The 22,714-nt window shown below is 39.1% G+C and overlaps 1 protein-coding gene across 3 annotated transcripts in view; it reads left to right on the forward strand.

Moving 5' to 3' along the window:
- The window catches only part of trim66 (tripartite motif containing 66), a 155,886-nt gene that overhangs the window by 21,898 nt on the left and 111,274 nt on the right, over positions 1-22,714 (forward strand). Inside the window, exon 1 of one of the 3 annotated variants that reach the window (XM_051923664.1) lies at positions 10,269-10,326. The exons of 1 other annotated variant lie outside the window; for it this stretch is intronic. The gene's annotated coding sequence lies outside the window, so the exon portion shown is untranslated. Of the gene's footprint in view, positions 1-10,268; positions 10,327-21,167; positions 21,188-22,714 lie in introns of those variants that run through there. One more of the 3 variants, XM_051923666.1, reaches the window with a different exon arrangement.

Below are 22,714 nucleotides of genomic sequence, written 5' to 3' on the forward strand. Positions count from 1 at the left end.
CTATTCCATATTTTAGGTGCATAACAGCAGAAGGCCGCCTCACCACTTCTTTTAAGTTTAGCTCTTGGAATTCTAAGTAGACACTCATTTGAATATCTAAGGTTACAATTTGGAGTGTATGGTGGAAGACATTCCGAAATATAAGATGGAGCGAGATTATTTAAGGCTTTGTAAACCATAAGCAGTATTTTAAAGTCAATTCTAAATGACACAGGTGACCAATGTAGTGACATCAGAACTGGGGTGAGTGCTCGGATTTTCATTTCTGAGTTAAGATTCTAGCAGCTGCATTCTGCACTAGTTGCAATTGATTGATGTCTTTTTTGGGTAGTCCTGAGAGGAGTGTGTTATAGTAATCTACAGAAAACAAAAGCGTGAACTAATTTTTCAGCATCTTGCAATGTTATAAGGGGTCTAACTTTTGCTATATTTCTTAAGTGAAAAAGTGCTGTCCTAGTAATCTGATTAATATGTGATTTAAAATTCAGGTCAGAGTCAATAGTTACCCCTAAATTCTTTACCTCCGTCTTGACTTTTAATCCTAATGGATCAAGTTTATTTCTAATAACCTCATTATATCCATTATTGTCACTTCAATTTCAGTTTTCTCTTTATTTAGTTTGAGAAAATTACTACTCATCCATTTGGAAACACAAGTAAGACATTGTGTCAATGAATCAACATAGTCGGGGTCATCAAGTGCTATTGATAAATACACTTGTGTGTCATCAGCATAGCTGTTGTAGCTCACGTTGTGCCCTGAGATAATCTGACCTAATGGAGCATGTAAATCGAAATGAGCAGCTACAGCCTCAGAACTCAATGACTACCGCCCAGTGGCACTCACTCCAATCATTATGAAGTGCTTTGAGCGGTTAGTTTTGAGTCACATAAAGAATCAGCTGCCCCCGAAACTGGACCCTCTACAGTTTGCATATCAATCAAATCGATCAACTGACGATGCAATTTCAATGGTATTCCACCTGATCCTGTCACATCTGGATCACCGCAATGCACATGTAAGAATGCTATTCATTGATTTCAGCTCAGCATTCAATACTATCTTTCCCAGGCAGCTGATCAGTAAGCTGGATCTTCTCGGACTCAACACCTCCACCTGCAACTGGATTCTGGACTTTCTCACTGAAAGACCTCAAACAGTACAGATTGGGAATAAAAGATCTAACACCATCACACTGAGCACAGGTGCCCCCCAGGGTTGTGTGTTGAGCCCGCTACTCTTCACACTGTTGACCCATGATTGCACCTCCAACTCTGACACAAACCACATTATCAAGTTCGCCGATGACACTACAGTAGAGTGACTCATTGAGAACGACGATGATGCGGCGTACAGAGAAGAGGTGGAACGGTTGGCACTTTGGTGTAAAGACAATAATCTGTCTCTTAATGTTGAAAAGACAAAAGAGTTGATTGTTGACTTCAGGAAGACAAAGGCTGTCCATCTCCCACTCAACATTGATGGCGTCACAGTAGAGAGAGTGAAGAGCACCAAGTTCCTAGGTGTTCATATCACAGAGGACCTGTCCTGGACCAAAAACATCAACTATCTTACAAAAAGAGCCCAGCAGCGTCTTTACTTCCTGGTACGACTGAAGAAGGTGCACCTCCCTAAACCCATACTTACCACCTTCTACAGAGGCACCATAGAGAGCGTCCTGACCAGCTGTATTACAGTCTGGTATGGAAACTGCCATGCCTCAGACCGCAAAGCCCTTCAGAGGACTGTGCGGACTGCTGAGTGCATCATTGGCAGCGCTCTACCCAGTCTGCAGGAGATCTACACCTCACGCTGCCTTCATAAAGCCACTACCATCATGGCTGACCCCCACCACCCCTCCCACCAACTGTTTACTCCTCTTCCATCTGGAAGACGACTGCAGCATCAGGAGCAGGTCTGCGAGATTGTGCAATAGTTTCTTTCCCCAAGCAGTCCGGCTCCTGAACACCATGCTGCTCTCCTCCACACTGGACTCTTTACTCCACACACTCTCTGGATTACATAATATTACTTAATACTGTATATGTTTTTTACTACTACTACTACTACTATCCAGGATAGAGCCTTGTGGAACACCATATAGGATATCATGTGTCTTTGAAGTATAATTACCACAACTTACAAAGAATTTTCTACCTGCCAGGTAGGATTCAAACCAATTTAAGACACTGCCAGAGAGGCCCACACATTGACTAAGGCGATTTCTAAGAATTTTGTGATCAATGGTATCAAATGCGGCTCTCAGATCTAAGAGGATGAGAACAGATAAATGGCCTCTGTCTGCATTTACCAGCTAGTCATTTACTACTTTAACAAGTGCAGTTTCTGTGCTGTGATTTGTTCTGAAACCCGACTGAAACTTATCAAGAATAGCATGTTTATTAAGGTGGACATTAAGCTGCATAATGTCTGCCTTCTCTAGAATTTTACTTAAGAAAGGCAGGTTAGAAATACAGTAATCCCTCCTCCATCGCGGGGGTTGCGTTCCAGAGCCACCCGCGAAATAAGAAAATCCGCGAAGTAGAAACCATATGTTTATATGGTTATTTTTATATTGTCATGCTTGGGTCACAGATTTGCACAGAAACACAGGAGGTTGTAGAGAGACAGGAACGTTATTCAAACACTGCAAACAAACATTTGTCTCTTTTTCAAAAGTTTAAACTGTGCTCCATGACAAGACAGAGATGACAGTTCCGTCTTACAATTAAAAGAATGCAAACATACCTTCCTCTTCAAAGGAGTGCTGTCAGGAGCAGATCATGTCACAGAGATAGAGAGAGACAAAAGCGAACAAATCAATAGGGCTGTTTGCCTTTTAAGTATGCGAAGCACCGCGGCACAAAGCTGTTGAAGGTGGCAGCTCACACCCCCTCCGTCAGGAGCAGACAAAGAGAGAGAGAGAGAGAATTTGTTTTTCAAGCAAAAATCAATAATGCCCTTCGAGCTTTTAAGTATGCAAAGCACAGTGCAGCATGTCCTTCAGGAAGCAGCTGCACACAGAAGGTAGCAACGTCCCTATCGTCTAGGTGTGCGAACAGCCCCCCTGCTCACACCCCACTACGTCAGCGCAAGAGAGAGAGAGAGAGAAGTAAGCTGGGTAGCTTCTCAGCCATCTGCCAATAGCGTCCCTTGTATGAAATCAACTGGGCAAACCAACTGAGGAAGCATGTACCAGAAATTAAAAGACCCATTGTCCGCAGAAACCCGCGAAGCAGCGAAAAATCCGCAATAAATATTTAAATATGCTTACATATAAAATCCGCGATAGAGTGAAGCCGCGAAAGGCGAAGCGCGATATAGCGAGGGATCACTGTAGGCCTAAAAATTTCAATAGCAGAGGAGTCAGGATTATTTTTCTTCAGCAGGGGTTTAACTACCGCAGTCTTAAGACAGTCTGGGAAGATCCCCATATCTAATGATGAATTTACAATATCAAGAATATTATCAGTTAGCATGCTGTATACTTCTTTGAAAAAATTTGTTGGTATTGGGTCAAGGACACAGGTGGAGGGTCTCATTTGAGAAATTATTTTATATAAATCAGGTAAATCTATCCTGGTGAAAGAATTTAATTTGTTTATGATGGAGTACTGGGGTTTAAGAGGATCAGTACTGGGGAGATGTACTATATTATTTCTAATATTATTAATTTTGTGATTAAAAAATACAGCAAAAGCCTCACAAGTTTCACTGGAAGTATTTTGGAGGCATTCCATTGAGTGACCTGGGTTTAGCAGACGATCAATTGTAGAGAATAAGACTCTGGGATTACTAGCATTGTTATTTATAATTCTAGAGAAATAGCAGCGGCTCTCAAGACGAACTGTGTTATTGTATTCTGTTATTTTAACCTTCAATATCTCATAGTGGATAATCCGTTTAGTTTTTCTCCATTTACACTCAGCTCTCTAGCATGTTCTCTTTAGATCAGACACTCTTTGGGTCTTCCATGGTGTAACAGTACTAGAAGATTTTTTAACTGTCTTTTCAGCTGCAGCTCTCACTTTAGTATTAAAATTTTCCACCTTATTATTTACATTATTCTCACTATTGTAGTAAGCACTACAAATGGACTGGTTGCTTAAAATGTTTGTAAATTTTGAAGCTGCTGATGAATCAAAGAAGCGTTTTTTAACAATACACTTCTTGTGAATATTTTCTATCATTATTTCTATATTAAACAGTAACAGAAAATGGTCTGATAGACCAATATCAATGATCTGCTTCACATCAACTTTTAGTCCTTTAGTAATTACTAAGTCTAACGTATGACCTGCTTTGTGTGTAGGCTGACTAATGTGCTGGCTCAGATTAAAAGAGTCCAGGAGGTTCATGAATTCTTTTACTTTCAGGTCACATTGATTATCAATATGAAAATTAAAGTCACCAACTATTAGGAACATGTCATAGTCCGTAATTACAATTGACACCAAGTCTGAGAATTCCTCAAAGAAAGACGCATTGTATTTAAGAAGTCTGTACATGGATAATACTAGAAACTGAGAAACTCCATGAATAACAATGGCAAGATACTCAAAGGACTTGAATTTGCCAAAGCCGACATCTTTACACTTTAACCGGCTCGAGTAAATGTTTGCTACACCGCTGCCTTTCCTACCCTGGCAATCCGCATGAGCAAAGCTGTAATTCGGAGGCGCAGATTTGATTAAAACAGCCGCACCATCAGAGCTAAGCCACGTTTCATTTAGATAGATAGATAGATAGATAGATAGATAGATAGATAGATAGATAGATAGATAGATAGATAGATAGATAGATAGATAGATAGATAGATAGATAGATAGATAGATAGATAGATACTTTATTAATCCCAAGGGGAAATTCACAATGCAAATAATAATTTAATTTAATAATAATTTAATGCAAATAACTAATTTATTTAGTGCAATAAAATCAATTTTCCTATCACTAATAAGATTGTTGGTGGAAAACGTCATTTTGGTTAATGCTCTAATATTTAATAAAGCCATTTTTAATGTTCTGCGGTGGGTTGGCACCATGCCCGGGATTGGTTCCCTGCCTTGTGCCCTGTGTTGGCTGGGATTGGCTCCAGCAGACACCCGTGACCCTGTGTTCGGATTCAGCGGGTTGGAAAATGGATGGATGGATGGATTTTTAATGTTTTGGAAGAGCAGAACTGAATTGTATGTGTGTTATGGGTATTTTAGATAGAAATTAAGTTATTTTTATTAGCGCCACTCTGTGTGTATTTTTTATTTAATCTATAATCTGTTTTGATAGTTTTAATATATTGTTCATCAAGAGGTATAATTGTAATTAAGTTATTTGTATTTATGCCCCACAGCCTAGTTTTTTTTTACATGCATTGAGGTTAGTTATTACAGTATTAATGCAGTGCACTTGGGAGGAAGATTTTGTTACCGAATTACCACGTCCTAGCAAAGCATTATGGAAAGGGTTAGGAGTAAAAATAGACAGTCGAGAGACGAATTACCTTAGCGATGTTTTTGGAGAGGACCCGGGCGCCGAATCTATTTGGATGCAGACCATCCCGCTTGAAGAAATGTGGCCTCTCCCAGGAGAGGTCCCAATTGTCTACGAACCCGATGTTTTGACTCTCGCAGAAGCCTTTCAGCCAAATGTTTAATCTCAGCAGACGACTGTAATACTCATTCGATCTTCTAACGAGGGGTAGGGGACCCGAGATAAAGATTCTTGCAGCCGGGGTCCTCTCCTTTGTGGCTTTAATAAGTGCTGAGAAGTCTGCCTTGAGAATCTCCGACTGTCGGGGTCTCACGTCATTTACCCTGGCGTGTATCACAATGGATCCCACTGCCCTGTTCTTGTGCCTCTCAAAGACTGTCGGCGCTCGTCTCATAACATCTCACACACGAGTTTTCTGATTAGGGCAAGAGATAATTAGGTTTCATATAATTGAATCTCCAATCACAAATACATCACCCGGGGTAGAAGGCAAACTGGGGGTGTGGAGAGGGTCGAACCGGTTCTGGATGGAGATGCTTGCCTGTGCCGATGGAGATGTTCTGGCCTTTTACCCCCACCTGCATAGCTGAAACAGGCCAAGTTCTTTATCACTGACGTCGTCGCTCCAACAATGTGGCAAGGGGGTAAAGCTCACTTGGCCTTGAAAGTGAGCGGCACAGCGTGGAGTCGATGTTACTGAACCGCGATTTGCTGTGATGATTTCAGATGTATTAGGATGAAGCTTAAGGATGGCCACATGAAGCTTCTGCAGATCCTACCTAGTGGACTCCAGAGCCTCCCGGAAAGTCTTGCCATGTACCAGTAAACAACTAAGTAGACAAGGCATTGAGTACCAGAGATACCTGCCAATACCTTATCCATTAACCATTCAAATGTAGGTAGAGCATTGTAAAGACCAAAAGGGCAGTGTCTCAATGCCTTGAAGATACAGAGTTCCAATCTTAAGGTCTATTCGGGCCCATGCTGATGTAAGAAATTAAGTCCAAGATACAGAGGTCTTTAATTTTAGCCACCCAAACATCCTGCACCCACTGCTTCTCAGCAATATGAATGTCTGTTTGTGCTCTGCCTAACATGGGGGCCATCTCACATGTAGCTGTCATCAACCTAGTAGAAATGGCTGTACATAGGACTGCTATATCCACAACATCAGGATGGACAATGGATGCAGTGGACCCTGTGTCCACCAGCGCCTTGCATACGTGGCCTCCAATCAAAACTTGAATGTAGCAGTAGTCTCCCTCACCCACTGACCAACTGGGATTGCTTTTGGGGCGAGTGTTGTTCCCTCCTATATCAGTCCCTTGTTGTTTTCTGACAGAGTGCTTACTTGAGAAACCTCTTGTTTAGCCCTGGTGGGGCAGTCAAGATGCAAATGTCCAGGATGTCCACAGTGCCCGCAGCGGGGTGGGTGCATTAGATGTGAAAGATTCCTGAATCTCTGGACAGGGAGTCACTGGAGCCATTGCCTCATGGTCTTGATCTACATCTAGGGCCTTAGTTTGCTGGATAGTTTCTGGTCTCCTTCCCTTGGCTGACCTTGTTGATGTAAGAGGTGCTTGACTGCAGCCCTCTGTAAGTATCTGTTCTGCCTCCTGTGCTGCACAGCAAAGCTAGCTCCAAGGTTTTAGGCTTAGCAAAACAGATCTGCTGCCGGAGATATGGTGGGCTCAAACCTGCAGAAATGCCCCCATAGCAAACTTGGCCTGCACTGATCTGTCAAAATGGGGAGAACCCTGTCACACTAGAGGCCATACATACGCAGAAAATGTTGTCAGGGCCTCAGTTGTCCTGTGAACTCTCTGCTCTAGCTGTCGCCTTACAGTGACAGCTTCTACATGGTCAAAACGCTGCTCCAGTGCTGTTTCTAATGCATGAGCGTTTAACAGCTCATCTTCTGACACATCCATCAGTGCCACCAATGCATCACCATCCAATGCTGCAGTCAGCTGCACAGCTTGCTCTTCCAAACTCCATCAGTTTCCCCTGGCAATCATGCAAAAACAGGTGTAATATGCTTTCCAAGACCCAGTTCTATCAAATCTGCCAAACTTTAATAAAGTCCCACTCATCCATTGTGTCTTTATTCCAGCGCTCACAGGCACTGCTTCCCTATCCACCCTCAGCCACGTGTGATCCTCCAAACGGCCTAACATTTCTGTGTAGCCCCAACGCCCTTTGCGCAATTCTTCAGCCAAAACGCTTATCGCCTTTACATCTATGTGTGCCAACAGTTGCCCTGCTCCATAATCCTCCATCCATTCATGTGTATTTGCTAAATACAGAAAGTGGTATTTAAATTCAGGCCACACCAACAAACAAGGGTAGCACTGGAGTTCTTTTGTTCCTATTGCCTTGTCCAGCCTCACATTAAATTGAGCGCCTTCCATAAAGGTGTGTCACACTGTACACTCCCTGGCATCTAGCCTCATAAATACGAACTGCTCTGAAGGAGGCTCTGAGTCACCCTCTCACTTCACGTGGGCTGAAAACCTGCCCTACTCCATGAAGGCTAACTGCCTAGGCAAAGCTGTATGCGCCGTGAGCGCTTCTTAAATTTACTATCACCCGGACTTTGACTGCTGCTTCGTTTCATCTCCACACTGACGCAACACCGTTTGTCTAATGACCAGATCCCACTTCTGAACACCATGTGTGATGACCAGTCAAATAAGAAACCCAGGAGCCTCTTGTCTGGGGGATTCTTCCAAATGCTGACTTACTTTTTATTTGAAATGCTGTGATGTAAACAGTGCCCAAACGCCGCCCATTGCCTGGGCTACAGGGACACCTCCAAAATAATAAAAACAAGTCTCCTTCATCACATCTGCATCTTGCCTGCCCTTTAACCATTTGCTTCCTTCTCACCCTGATGCTGTCTTCCTACCAACTCCAATGCTTCTATTTGCAAAGTTCTGCCTGGATGCACTGTTAATTAACCCTGACCTCATCACTTGCCTCTCTCTAGGGAAGTGGTCCGAGCCCTCACAAAGTGCGTACCCCACAAGGCTCTACCCCAATCCTGCTTCAACTCCCTGCATCCCATGCAGTAGCGAGGCACATCAGACTAAGTTTCATGTGTACGTAAGGGTCATTATACAGTCTATTGTTCAGAGTGTCTTGCTATCAGGGATACATTTATTAAAAATATTCTGTATTTCAATAGTTAGGAACGAACTCCGTGTGAATGATTATGACTTCCTTCCTCAATTTAATTTTGCTAAGTGTTGCATGTAATGGGTAGCTTCTATGGTTCCCAGTGTCTTCATTATCGCTTTCAGGCAAACATTTATCCGGTCATTGACATCAGCTCCAATAATCTGTGTTTCTGCCTAGAAATCAAATAGAGTATCTTTATATATGCATTTGTCAGGCCAGTTAAGCAGAAAGTAATGATAAACTGGACTTCATTATGGTAAAGAAGAACATTATGTTACTGTCTTTAATGAATAGTTTTGAGTTTAAGAAGAAGACATAAGCACAGATTGTTTTTAGAATAGAGGATCATTGTTTAATGTTTCAGTTTAGAAAATGATGGAAGACTCAACATTATGTATATTCATTCACTGTTTCCACTTCCTTCCCGTGATCCAGAAAAGGTGACTACTGATTTCTGTCTCTAGGGTTTGAAGTTTACAACTTGCATTTACGATGAAAAGATGCAGTGTGCTTCAGTGTCAGCTGATGTCACCAAAGTTTTTTAGCTGTTAGCCATGCCAAGTGGCCATGCTGCCGCTTGCTGGGAGAAGGACCCAAAACCCAAATATGGGGCAGAGGAAACCAGCAATTCCAATTCCTTGGTCGTGTATGACTTTTTGTTTTTGCACTCTTTAATGTATAACTTGCATTTGCACTGAGAACAATCAGTTGGCCTGTGCAATGTGTCTCACTGTGATGTACTGTACATGTGCTGCTGTTCCGTTCCTGTTAGCTATGCCGCATATCCGATTCAAGTTTTGCAATGAAAAGGACTCAAAGCTCAGCTATGTGGTCAAGGTAGCCTGACCTCTAATTCTTGGGTCATGTTACATGTAATTAGCTCTGATAAGGTCTCAAATAAAACCAAGATCTTGGTTTAAGGTCTAGTGGTTTCTGCATGACAGATGGACAACTCTTACCATTATATATATATATAAATTATTTATAAAAATGTTGTTTTTTCACATAACATATAAAAAATATATTTTTGAATTGGCTCTGTCTTACTAGTCATTACCAAGACAACCAACTGTTATGTCAGTTCAAGTAAACAGAAGGCAATACACCACATAATGAGAGTAGTGTGTGTACACAGGGGATCACTGTATTGGTGTTTCTTGCTAGTCCTGACATTTTTAATGCGTATGACTCTACTACACTAATACAGGTTATTCCTCAGTGACTGATAGTTTATATTGTAGACCGTTTTGCCAATACTTGGTATTGGTATCTAAACCAGAAAAAAATAAAGTGAAGAACAGCTTCCAGAACTGTAATACATTTTTGACATAATAACTGCTGCTATTCTGAATATAATACAACATTATAGTCACAAAACACTGATCAATAAAGGGCAAATACAAATCAAAAATGAAAATGCAGATATTTTATATTTATTATCAAAGTGAGTTGCTTTGCAAATCATAAGATCCCTCTATTCATTTGTCCAAGAATGTTTCTGTAGTCTAAGGTGTTGTTGAAGTACTGTTGACGCAGTTTCTAGGGAACAAGCTCTGAATAATGCTGAATCTCTTGAGCCATACTGTATACCTAATACCACAGTCATACAATTAGAAAATGTTTAGTCAGAGCGGACTGCTGCAGCTTTGTGTTAGGTGAGTGAGTATGATTTTGAAAAATAAAAGGCTACAAAACAGAAATGTTTGTGATATTATCCATAATATTTGTAAAATATGCAGCTTACTCACAGAAAGCAACATTAAAGTTAGATTTTAAATGATTGCAAGACAGAAGGGTGGATTCTATTTGTTTGTTTTATATTTTATTGTACTTGACCTTTCTTTAAGTTACAATAGTTAAAGGTGATATGTAAATTCTAAATTATAGAAGAATCGCCATTTGTCAAGTAATTTAATTTTAAAATTAATACAAAATATTTTTAAAACTCCATATTAATTACAGGGGAAATTCTGATAGAAGGAAAAGCATAATATATGAAAAAGTAGTTGTTACTGTGTTGACTTTAAGAATGGTCATTTGGCAGGGTAATTCATTAATTTGTATAGCTTCATTTTACTAAGTTTAACCTTAAATACATACATGTATATTTTATAAATTATAAAATACACAAATGTACAAATATATTACCAATGTGAGTTTAGTACTTTCTGTATAATAGTAACATTAGTGATCATAGGCTTCAGTTTAATACAATGAATAAAGAAAATAATCTAATGTCATGATATTGATAGTAAGAAAATGTAATCACTGTAATTTTAATTTTGGTTTAGAAAGTACCTTATTAGGAATATTCAATCGTCAATCCACAGCTTTTAGTGGGCCTTCGACAGTTTTGCATACAGTTGGAAAGCAGCTTTAAAATAGGCAACTAATTAAATCTATTGCATCACCACTGTTTATCTAAGCTGTAATTATGCAATATCCTTTTCAGCAATGTTCAGCACCCATCTATTCATTCATCTATTTTTAGGTTCATTTTAATTCTGGGTTGCAAGCGGCTGGAGCATCACTAAATATTTTTTGACGTAATCTATTACAGTTTTAACTAAAGGTGCAGGTCAATTGCAGTGTTGATGTATAGCACATTATGTAAATTAAACTGAATTGAATTGTAAGAATTTAAATTAAATAGCTTCAACTCAGTTAAATGCATTTTTACATAGTACATGTCCATTGAAAAGCACACAGAGTAGACACAGTGGAATCTCTCTGTCCTACTACTCTTCTCTCACTTCCTTTTACTTTCTGTCTTTGAGTCTGTTTCCTCTTCCTCTTCCAAACGTCTTCTTCTAGGCTATGGCAGGGCAGAGTATATTTGTTATTGAATTCCAGCCTTTTACAGTGTCCCCCTTAAAACCATCCCTGTAAAGGAGGTATAGTGGTGACATTCATTACATATTATACAAGATACATATTTATATATACTAGGGGGCTCCGCCCCCTTGCTCGCTTCGCTCACCCACCCCTGGGTTTGGTTTACCGGATATACAATTTAAAAAGATTATTTATTTTCATGGGAATTGTTACATATGCATTATTTTCACTTTTACTTTACAACTTTTGTAAGAACAATATTTGGAATTAACTTTTCTTCAAGATCGCATTGAATTTTGATTCCGTGTTTGGACTTACATTGTGACAACGCAACTTATAACTGCCTGTGAGTGAATATCATTTCTTTCTCTCTAATAAATAATGTTTGTCCTTGCTCTTTCTTCTTCGCTTTGTTGTTGACGTGTCATCTAGAATGTATAAAATTATTGTTCTGATAAAATTTATAAGAACTGATAGCGCAGGAAGTGTGTCTGACAAAAGCATTCATGCAACTGAGGTTGATGACCGTAGTCTTGTTTGAAAATAGTTGTAAGTAGGGCATGACTTGAATCAATCTCATGTTAAAAGTCTCCGTCTCACAGGACTTCATCCTGCAACAACGTTTAAGGAATCTTTTAATTTTTGTTGGCAACATGAATTAGACGATCTACAAGTCTCCGGCTTTAAGTTTAAATCCGAACAATATATTCGATCTCTTTTCGCTGTTCTGCTATTTCACCAAGTAATAATTTCCATTTGTTTGCGCTTATGTGATCTTTCCTATCCTTTTTTTGAGACTTTGGCATTTTCGTACTTTCATTATCTCTAACCTGCTGTGCATGTGTACCACGCCAACATTTTTGAATTCTTTATGACGTTCTACTTTGTTATCTACTGTTTGTCCTTTATTTTCGGCCCTGGGTGTGGTCAAATCTCTTTCTTGTGGAACATATAATGCTGCTCACGTTGTGAAGGGGGGGCTGAACGCACGCTAAGGAGATGCAGTCGGATCATTTGCTGACTTGCTGCTGCTGCTGGCGAGCTGCGTGTTCTGCTTGTCGTGCTGCACATCGATCATTTAAAAGCCTGTACAGCAGCTGTCCTTTTGTCTCACTGCCTTGTCTCAAGTGACATCAAAATGTCTTCCGAGAAGATCACGTCTCGTCTTCCTCGTCTCCCTCCCAAGATTGTTTTTATAATAGACTAGGGTGCTGTGCCCCCTGCTCGCTTCGCTCGCCCACCCCACGACCACCTCTGGGGGCACACTTCACGCTAGCCACTGTTGTGAAGGGGGGGGGGGGGCTAAATGCATACTAAAGACGGATCAGCTGCTGGCTTGCTGCTAGCTGCTACAGAGCTGCGTGATCTGCATGTTGCACTGCGCAACGATCATTTAAAAGCCTATACAGCAGCTGTCCTTTTGTCTCACTTCCTTGTCTCGTGGGACATTAAATTGTCTCTGAGAAATTGTTTGTAAGTAGGGCGTGACATGCAAGAAGTCTCGCCGGACTTCAAATGTCTCTCAGAGATGATCACATCACGACCCCAAATTTTTTAATATAATATACTGTATATATATATATATATATATATATATATATATATATATATATATACACAATATATATATATGGTGATGTACAGTAACAGAGAAAGAGAGAGTCTATTGTTAAAATGACATGCTTAAATGACTTTAATAAATGAATGGGTACATTTGAATTATTAACTTGAGGCTATCTGAAAAAGAATAATTATAAGCAAAATTCCAGGCAATACAGATTCCATCTGCCAAATGATCATCCAGCTTGTTGCTAGGCAGTCCGTAATGTTCTATGACAAATATCTCCAATCTCAGTCCTGGAAAGCCACAAAGGTCTTTACATTAGAAGCCAGTTATTACTGTTAATGAAATCAGTTATTTAATTGTATGCTTGTCTGTAAAATGAGATGTTGTACATTTTGGTGAAGCATTGTTTATTTAGGATTTACTCTGAAGCCATGCAATCAAGTATAAGCTTACTTATTAAGTGTCTGTAATCCTGTTTTCATTAAAAAAATAATAGAAGACTCTTTTCAGAAAATATTGAAACTACAGTCATATGCTGATTTATGGCTCCATCTCGGACTGGTGATACAAAGTGTACAGGTCATTGCAAACTGGTGCTCTATGGGTCTGGTGTGGGTTAACAGTAGGCAGTGGATACGTTGTAAGGCAGTGTTTCTCAACCACTGGGTTTCAGCCCAGATTGCTGCCGATGGGTTGTGGGTTGCTGTTGTTAGTCCATGAGTGGGTCATGGTGTGTTGTAAGTGGGTTGTGGTGGGTTGCCTAAGCGATTGGCAGCACTGCGGGATATGTTTCCCTGTTTCTAAGTGAGCTGGTTTCACCAAGTGCAACCTGTGATTGTGCTCATTTCTGATAAGGGGCATTTTGAAATTGCTACTAGTTGGTTGTCAAAGATCTTAGAAAGGCAAAGCTAGGTCACAGGACCATAAAGATTGAGAAACACTGGTGAAAACACTACAAGGTGAATGCATTAGCCCCATAGAGCGGGCCAAGCAAAACAAACCTTAAAGGGTTCTCCAAGAGTCAGAAAACATACAAGACCCTTTGAAATATTAAGGATAATAATGAAAGCTTTATTATTGAGGCTAGTTTGGGCAATTTCTACAACATTATTAACTTATTTTTTTTCCTATGGCCATTGGCCGCAAATACAAATCACCTTAGCTCAGTCAACCATAAATCACCACATGACTTTATAAGGGTTCTAGTAGACTGTTTTGTGCAGTTCCTCAGTTTTTCATCAAGACACATTATAGCTATTATTACAGTATATACATATTTTAATGCTGACTTTTAATATTATAAATACCTTCGGTTATAAAATGTAGGTGGAAATTTATAACAGTGATTTATGTTTTGCAAATGGCAAGATAACTCTTTAAAAATCAAATATCGCTCAATTAAGAGACTGTTCTTTTTTGTTTTAGAGCAAAGACATTTTGGTTTCCAAAAAGTTAAATATAAATTTGCCTTTGCCTTTCTTTTGGTTTAAATAGTGTAGGGATAGGGAATCTGGAATGAGCAGGAGTCCTTGGGTTTTTTTGCTGCCATTGTTTTGTTTCTCTTTAGCTGGCTGTCGCTTATTGCATCACACCTGTGCTGCTCCTGTAAGAAAACAGGTTTTGGAGATAGGAAGCTGTTTCTTGTTTTTTTGAGATTTCTGCATCTGCTTCTCACTGAACAGCAGATGTTTAGCTCTCAAGAAGCAACCCATGTCCACTCTTCTGTATATGAGAGGCCATTTGTACAACAACAATACTAAATGGTAAATCTCCTGTTGTGTTAGGTTGTTTATTCAATTAGACAATGGTTGATATGTATTTTTATTTGGCACTGCATTTATTTGGCCAAGCATTTTTGGATGTCTGTTTTAGCTGACTGCGGTGGGTTGGCACCCTGCCTGGGATTGGTTCCTGCCTTGTGCCCTGTGTTGGCTGGGATTGGCTCCAGCAGACCCCCGTGACCCTGTGTTCGAATTCAGCGGGTTGGAAAATGGATGGATGGATGGATGGATGTTTTAGCTGATTGATCTTTTAGCTCTCTAGTTCATGAACCTGTTAATTCTTCCACCTAACAAAACCTGTTTTGTGCTTGTCCTGTCTGTGCAATCTGCTGATTGATTTATTGACTGTCTTGATTCTACTAATTCTCATGGGCGGAAGCCCTTTTTCCGAGCTGACTGTAGCACCACTCCGATACACACAGAAAATATTTTATTTTGATACAGGCTTTATTTTAATTTTTAAAAATTTCTATGTTGATTTGAAATAAGTTAAGATTTATAATGACACTTTGATTTTTTTCAAACAATTTTCATACTCATATCTGTGATTCAGATAGCATGTTTTTATTTTTATATTTTATTTTTGTTTGCTCAAGAACATGAATGGGAATGTGATGATGTGCAAACAATATGGCATCAAGTAAATAAATAAATATAACAGTAATGATAAACAGCACTCACAAAACCAACCAGAAGTGAAAACAGAGGTCAGAAATTAAATCTCCACTTATAAAAATCCCAAACTACCCAAAAACATACAGTAGGTATAAAAGTGAGCAAATACTACACAACCCTCTCCCAAGGAGCAAGTTTTGGTTGCACATGTTTAGTTTATATGGAAATTGTCTATGGAAGAGGATCAAAGCTATGGCGCATGTACATCACCTGCCGATACCCATTTATAATCCTTCAAACCGTACTCTCTTCAATGTATGAAGTAGTTTACTCTGGAGCCCAAGGTCAGACAGAATGAACTGCACAATTTAAAATATCACTGAATAAATATCTCGATCAGTTGTTTCACCAAGGGAAGAGGCTTAACGGGGCAAAATGAGCACTTTTTGAAAAACGATCAACAATAACTAAAATGGTTGTGTGACCCTTAAATGGAAGCAAGTGAGTAATAGAGTCTGTCATAATGTCTTCCCACAGGAGGGTAGGTAAAGGAATAGGTTGTAATAAACCTAAATGAACCCTCAAGACTTAGATTGGTTACAAATTTCACACACTCTAACAAAGTCTTTAACATCCTAGGCCATATTTGGCCACCAAAAATATATTTATAAAAATTGCAAAGATTTAAAAATTCTAGTATGACCAAGGAAAGGGGAAGAATTATCCCACTCCAAAATCTTCCTTGTAACTTGGTTGGGAAAAATAATTTTCCTTCAAGTATTTTGGGGCTGAGACTTGAGAAGGAGGACCAAGCCGAATGAAGAGACTCCTGAAGAAAATCTAGGAGTTCGTCTAGAACCTATTAAACTGTACAATGGGATTACATTTTTTGGTTCAGAAATAAGCTTGTCAACCTCAAACATTCTAGAGAGAGAATTAGCTTTTAGATTATGCTCCCCTGGATGATAACTGATAAAAGAATTCAAGAGACTGAAGAGCAGTGTCCAACGTGCTTCACAGGCATTCAATCATTTAGTAGTTTTCAGGTATACTAAATTCTTATAATCAGTATTGATAACAAATGAATGAAAGCAGCACCCTCCAACCATGACATCATGTTGTTCCGCTGAGCTGAGTTTTTTGGAACAGAATGCCCCGGGGTGAGTTAAAGCAATATCAGGAAATTTCTGTAATAAAATTGCACCAACCCTGAGATCTGACACATTTAACACATGTAAGTTAGGATATTGAGTCCATGACTCTGTTGTTCTAGTAAATATGGACTTCAAATTTTCAAAGCTGATTGGGCCTCTAAGGTCCAAATGTTTATGAGTCTTTCTGGTTAATGAAGTGATAGAAACAATGATAGAACTGATATTTTGAATGAATCGACTGTAGTTCGTGAAAACCACAAACCTTTGCTTCTGTTTTACACTTTCTGTCTGTTTCCAGTTTAAGATAGCCATTACCTTAGGGTGGTCCATTGTTAATCCTTTGCAGGTGATCTCATATCCTAAAAATAATACCTTATTTTGATGAAATTCATACTTTTCAAAAAGGTGGCTACTTCATAATCATTGTATGACTTGTGTTCTGCATGTGTTTTATAATCTTTTGAAAAAAATAAGTATATCATCAATAGACATCAGGACAAAAATGCCAGAAATGTTTTCTTAACCAGGGCATACGTGTGGAATTCTAGAATTTAATACAAAGAAGGAAATGTAATTGAAATGTAAAATGCAGCAATTTTGACTTTTTAATTTTCAAATTATGAAGCAAAATGGAGCTTATAAAATTTTCTGCAACTCCAGAATCAGTCAGAGTGTTCATACTCAAGTTGTTTATCACCACAGGTGCCAAAAAATAAATTCTTAAGTAAAAGCTTATTCCCGAAAGCTAGATTCCCAATACTAACACAGCGATTACGCTTTTCACTATTTTCCCAGAATCCTTGTGACTCCTTAAACCCTTTAATTATTTTCCTAAAGACACAACTGAATCAAATAGACCACCATACAAGTCAGCTGCCAGTTTGTAATTTAGTTTTTTGTATGGCTTGTTGTTCAGAATCCAACAACTCAAACCTTGCCCAAAGCTACTCTATCTCAGGATCCCACATCTAGAAAGTAAAATAACGATAACAGAGGGAAAAAAATTGTTTGAGCAGTCACGAGTGATTGTATCAGGCTTCTTTTGTGCATTACAGGTGGCGTGAAGTGACACCAGCTTGACTTTGTCCTTATCACTCTGTACACATACAGACTCCTGTTTCTATGAAGGGCTATGCTTTCAAGTGTCACATTCACAGGAGGCTTCATGTACTTCTTTTAAGCAGCAGTGCAGGAATCATAGGCACATTTTGCATTACAAATGCAAACCAAAAAAGAAAATAATATAATTGCAAAATGCATGTAAAATACAATGGTACAGTTATAATCTGTAATGTATGTTTGAACATATTTGAATATATAATTAATATGAATAATTAAATCATAATTTTAGGCACATTTCATAGCCCTAGTGTGGAGAGTGAGATGAAAGAAGAAGAATTAGACAGACAGCTGAGTAAACTAGAATAATTTTATAGAACACCCTTAGACTTTCTCATATACTCCGATATGGGGATGGATACTTGAGGAGTAAACCACAAGACAATGATTATATTTTTATATTATGTACATTAAAGAACCATCAACAAAAAATCAAATCAAATTAATAATATATTGAACAATTATTATAAAAGTAAAGCTGCATGAATAAAAAAAATACCACTTCCGGTTAGTAGAAATATATCAAATGTTGAAAGAAATCGATGTACAGTAATCCCTCCTCCATCGCGGGGGTTGCGTTCCAGAGCCACCCGCGAAATAAGAAAATCTGCGAAGTAGAAACCATATGTTTATATAGTTATTTTTATATTGTCATGCTTGGGTCACAGATTTGCGCAGAAACACAGGAGGTTGTAGAGAGCCAGGAACGTTATTCAAACACTGCAAACAAACATTTGTCTCTTTTTCAAAAGTTTAAACTGTGCTCCATGACAAGACAGAGATGACAGTTCCGTCTCACAATTAAAAGAATGCAAACATATCTTCCTCTTCAAAGGAGTGCGCGTCAGGAGCAGAGCATGTCAGAGAGATAGAGAAAAGCAAACAAATCAATAGGGCTGTTTGGCTTTTAAGTATGCGAAGCACCGCGGCACAAAGCTGTTGAAGGCGGCAGCTCACACCCCCTCCGTCAGGAGCAGGGAGAGAGAGAGAGAGAGAGAGAGACAGAGTTTGTTTTTCAATCAAAAATCAATACGTGCCCTTCGAGCTTTTAAGTATGCGAAGCACCGTGCAGCATGTCGCTTCAGGAAGCAGCTGCACAGAAGGTAGCAACGTGAAGATAATCTTTCAGCATTTTTAGACGAGCGTCCGTATTGTCTAGGTGTGCAAACAGCCCCCCTGCTCAATCCCCCTACGTCAGGATCAGAGAAAGTCAGCGCAAGAGAGACAGAGAAAAGTAAGTTGGGTAGCTTCTCAGCCATCTGCCAATAGCGTCCCTTGTATGAAATCAACTGGGCAAACCAACTGAGGAAGCATGTACCAGAAATTAAAAGACCCATTGTCCGCAGAAATCCGCGAAGCAGCAAAAAATCCGCGATATATATTTAAATATGCTTACATATAAAATCCGCGATGGAGTGAAGCCGCGAAGGGCGAAGCGCGATATAGCGAGGGATTACTGTATGGTATTTAATACTTGTAAGCAAAATTTGGTTGACCTAAGTGAAAGCGTGCTGAAGTTATCGTGTTTACATACACACACACAGACATAATTCCAAAAATAATATTTCAGACTCAGGGATGTCTAAAATGTTGAGATTCATCAACATCTTGATTTCAAATTTTTGACACCAATTGTCAAAGAGAAGAATATTGGGTTGGTATTGGTATTGGCAGATACTAAACATTTCAGTATTGGTATCACAAATGTGGCATCATCCTATCTCTACTATTGTAGGATCAAATCAAGGCTCAGTCACTGTTTGTGTACAGTCTGCATATTCTCCTGTTTCTCTCCAGGTTCTCGGGTCTTCCTCCCACATCTCAAGAAATGTGTTAGATTAATTAGTGGCGCTAAACTGTCCCTTTGTAAGTGAGTGTAAGTTTGTTTTTGTGGATGGCCTCTTGCATTGTTGTCATTTCCCACAGGAAAGACTCTGTTCCAGAACAAGTCTATAAATGGTTCACTGGAGCTTAAAATCAACAAATGGATAGCGTGGCTTAACCTCTACTCTATTTAGAATTACCCATCTCATTTTCTAGTTTAGGCCATACTTAAATTGACTAACATTGACAACAATATAGAGAAATCAAAACAAGTAGTTATTTCCTCCCTAGAGCTGCATGGTAGTATAGCAGGTAGCTAGGCTGTCCCACAGTGCTTATTTTTGTTGGCTTCCTCTGAGAATACTGCTCTCTTCCCACAGTCCAATGAATATTAATTTTATTTGTAAACCTCACTTGACCTATTGTGCTTTTACGTATACTTAATGGTCTGCATCCTCCTTTGTGTCTGCTCCTGTTATGTTACAATGTATCTACTACACTGGACTGAGTGGCTCGTAGAAATGCAATACTAAATGGATAATGTTGTCCAAGACAAAAAAAATTAAAAGCCTTTAAGCTATGCAGCTATATTTCGGTAATAAGAATGAACAATATTTTTTATTCATTTTTACAAATATAAAAAAGAAAACCATTTTCATGGTACCATTTGGAGCTGTATTTAGATGTGCTTTAGTTATGGGATTGTGGTTATTTTGCTACTGTAACTCTCACAAGTTGAGCTCTCTGTGACTTGGAAAACCTAATCATAGTTGGTTGCTTGGATTCCAAATCACAGAGGACTTGATAAAGTCTAACCCTCTCAGATGAGTTGTCCTCTTCAGTTCCTGTGAGGTTAATATCATGGTAAGATTTTCCATGGGACCCATGTCCCGATAGATTTAAGCTCAAAAGGCACTTTGTAGAACTGCAGAAAATAATGGCCTTTTCAGCTTGAGGCCGTTCTTAAGTTATTTTTGACCCAAACAAGTGGCTGAGACTCTTTCTGGGCCCATGCATGCTGCATTAAGAATATTATATTTCTGTGATCACCATACTATAATAAAATATACTGTACATATTCAAATCTTTAAAAGTGTATTTTATAAATCCTTTATCTTTCAAGTTCATTATGTTATTAGAGCACTTAAGGTTATATACAATAGCATTTTTTTCACAAATGATTGTTTTGGATGGCTTGCATTCTCCTCACTTCTGCTATCACAATTTCTTTCAGGGTCTGTTTAGCTCCCGGTAGAAATACAGCTTACCTACATGTCAACATGCCCTGGGGAGCTTTTTATGTTCTTTGTCACTTAAGAATGCTGTAAATGACAAATGATGCAACATTTCTCCCGTTCAACACTATACCCTGTAGTAGTTCAACATTTTTAATTAATTTTTAGTTCTGCATAGATGCTTTTCCATGTTCATATTTACAATGACTTTAATTTAGCACCAAATGCAAACTAAGCTAACTGGATGAGTATTTTTTCTATTTAAATTTCAATATCACTATATATGTTGTATATATAGTGATGGATTATATAATGACTAAAGGATCACTAAGGAGATAAAAGTGGCACAGGACCTGGACAAGGCTACTGCTGGAAACAACAGGACAGTAAGTACCATCTACAAATGAACAGGAGGAAGAGGAGGAGGTTAGGAGCACACGCTGATACAGCACATTGCCGCACCCACCACATGACAAACCAACTCAGGACCCCAGGTTAGGACCCGAGTGCAGCCATGCAACGGGTGACACCTCAGCACCACACTAGTTCAGATGGAATGGAACCAGTGTGAGGTTTTTTTATGGTGGCTGGAGTGCCAATTCTGGATGCCCTGGAAATTCAGTATGTCGAAGAAAACAGAGAGAAAGACCAGATGACAGACAGTCATAGCATCTCCTAAGTCTTAACATCAACGTACAGTACTTTATGTTTCTGACTCATGAGTGTTGCACTATCAAAAGTGAGACTCTCAGATGTATTGACAGGAGATTAATGTTTACTGTCCATACTAAGTGGCAGGATATGGATCTTAAATAGAAGGGGTCACTCCATGTACATATTTTAAGTGAGGTAGCCCAGGGGTAACCTAAGAGGCTTGGACTTTTGAGGACTACAAAAGGTAAAGAGATTCTGTGGCGTCAGATACTACTAGGAGGGCACAGTGGGGTGGTGCCCTTAAAACATTATAGATTCTCCCTGATCATGGAATTAATTCCAAGCCTGGCGGGTTGTCGCTCTGAGAGTAGATCTGAAGTCACAGTACTGCTAGTATAAAGCGTCTGAGACAGTTAAAGAGTTTTTAGCAAAGGCTTTTGGTTCTAGTAAGATGGGCATTTGGATGAAACCCCCTATTATACAGAACAGGGTTCAAAACCTGTTTAGGTAGGACAATGGATGCTACAGAGTTGTTGTTTAACACTCATATTTTATTCTTAATGTGATCTTCCTACCACTGATGCTTTATTTGATAGTAAACTCAATTTAAAAATAAAATTGCCTTGTTTGCATCATTTTGGGTTTGGAGGTTTACTATGAAAGTGGATTCTCCAGTTTCCAATGCTGGCTCGAATATGTTTTAATATCATGTTTTTGTGCCCAGGGGCATCATGCATAAACAGTGCATACACACAAAGATGTTGCGTACGCCTATTTCCAAGCTTGCATCAAGATGTATAAAAACTAAACTTGCCGTTATGCTGGGCACATTTTCACAGCAGCCTCAGACCATACATAAGCATGTTTCTACTCGGTTTTGTAAATGGGCAACATTGCATGTCAGAGCAGTGCTACTGTTTCTGTGTGATTTCCCTTTCTATTTTAGATTTGTATCCATGATGCAGATTTTATCAAATACTCCAAAATTAATTGCATATTGTTTACAAATTTAAAGCACAAGATTGTAATCAATCTGTAACAATATAATGATGCACCAAATGGCCAAACTATTCCAACTACATTGGCTGCTTTAGCATTGTTAGAAGACACTGCAAATGGAAGAATTAGAAGAGAGCGCATATTTAGAGATCATACTGATTTCTTGTCCAGTGTTGATGACTGGCTTCTAAGTTGATTTAGATTTCCCAAGAGCTATCCTCTTGGAGCTATATGCTGAACTGGGGCTGGCTTTACAAAGT

This window comes from Erpetoichthys calabaricus, chromosome 2 (assembly GCF_900747795.2).
Source record: "Erpetoichthys calabaricus chromosome 2, fErpCal1.3, whole genome shotgun sequence".
Classification (NCBI taxonomy): Eukaryota; Metazoa; Chordata; class Cladistia; order Polypteriformes; family Polypteridae; genus Erpetoichthys; species Erpetoichthys calabaricus.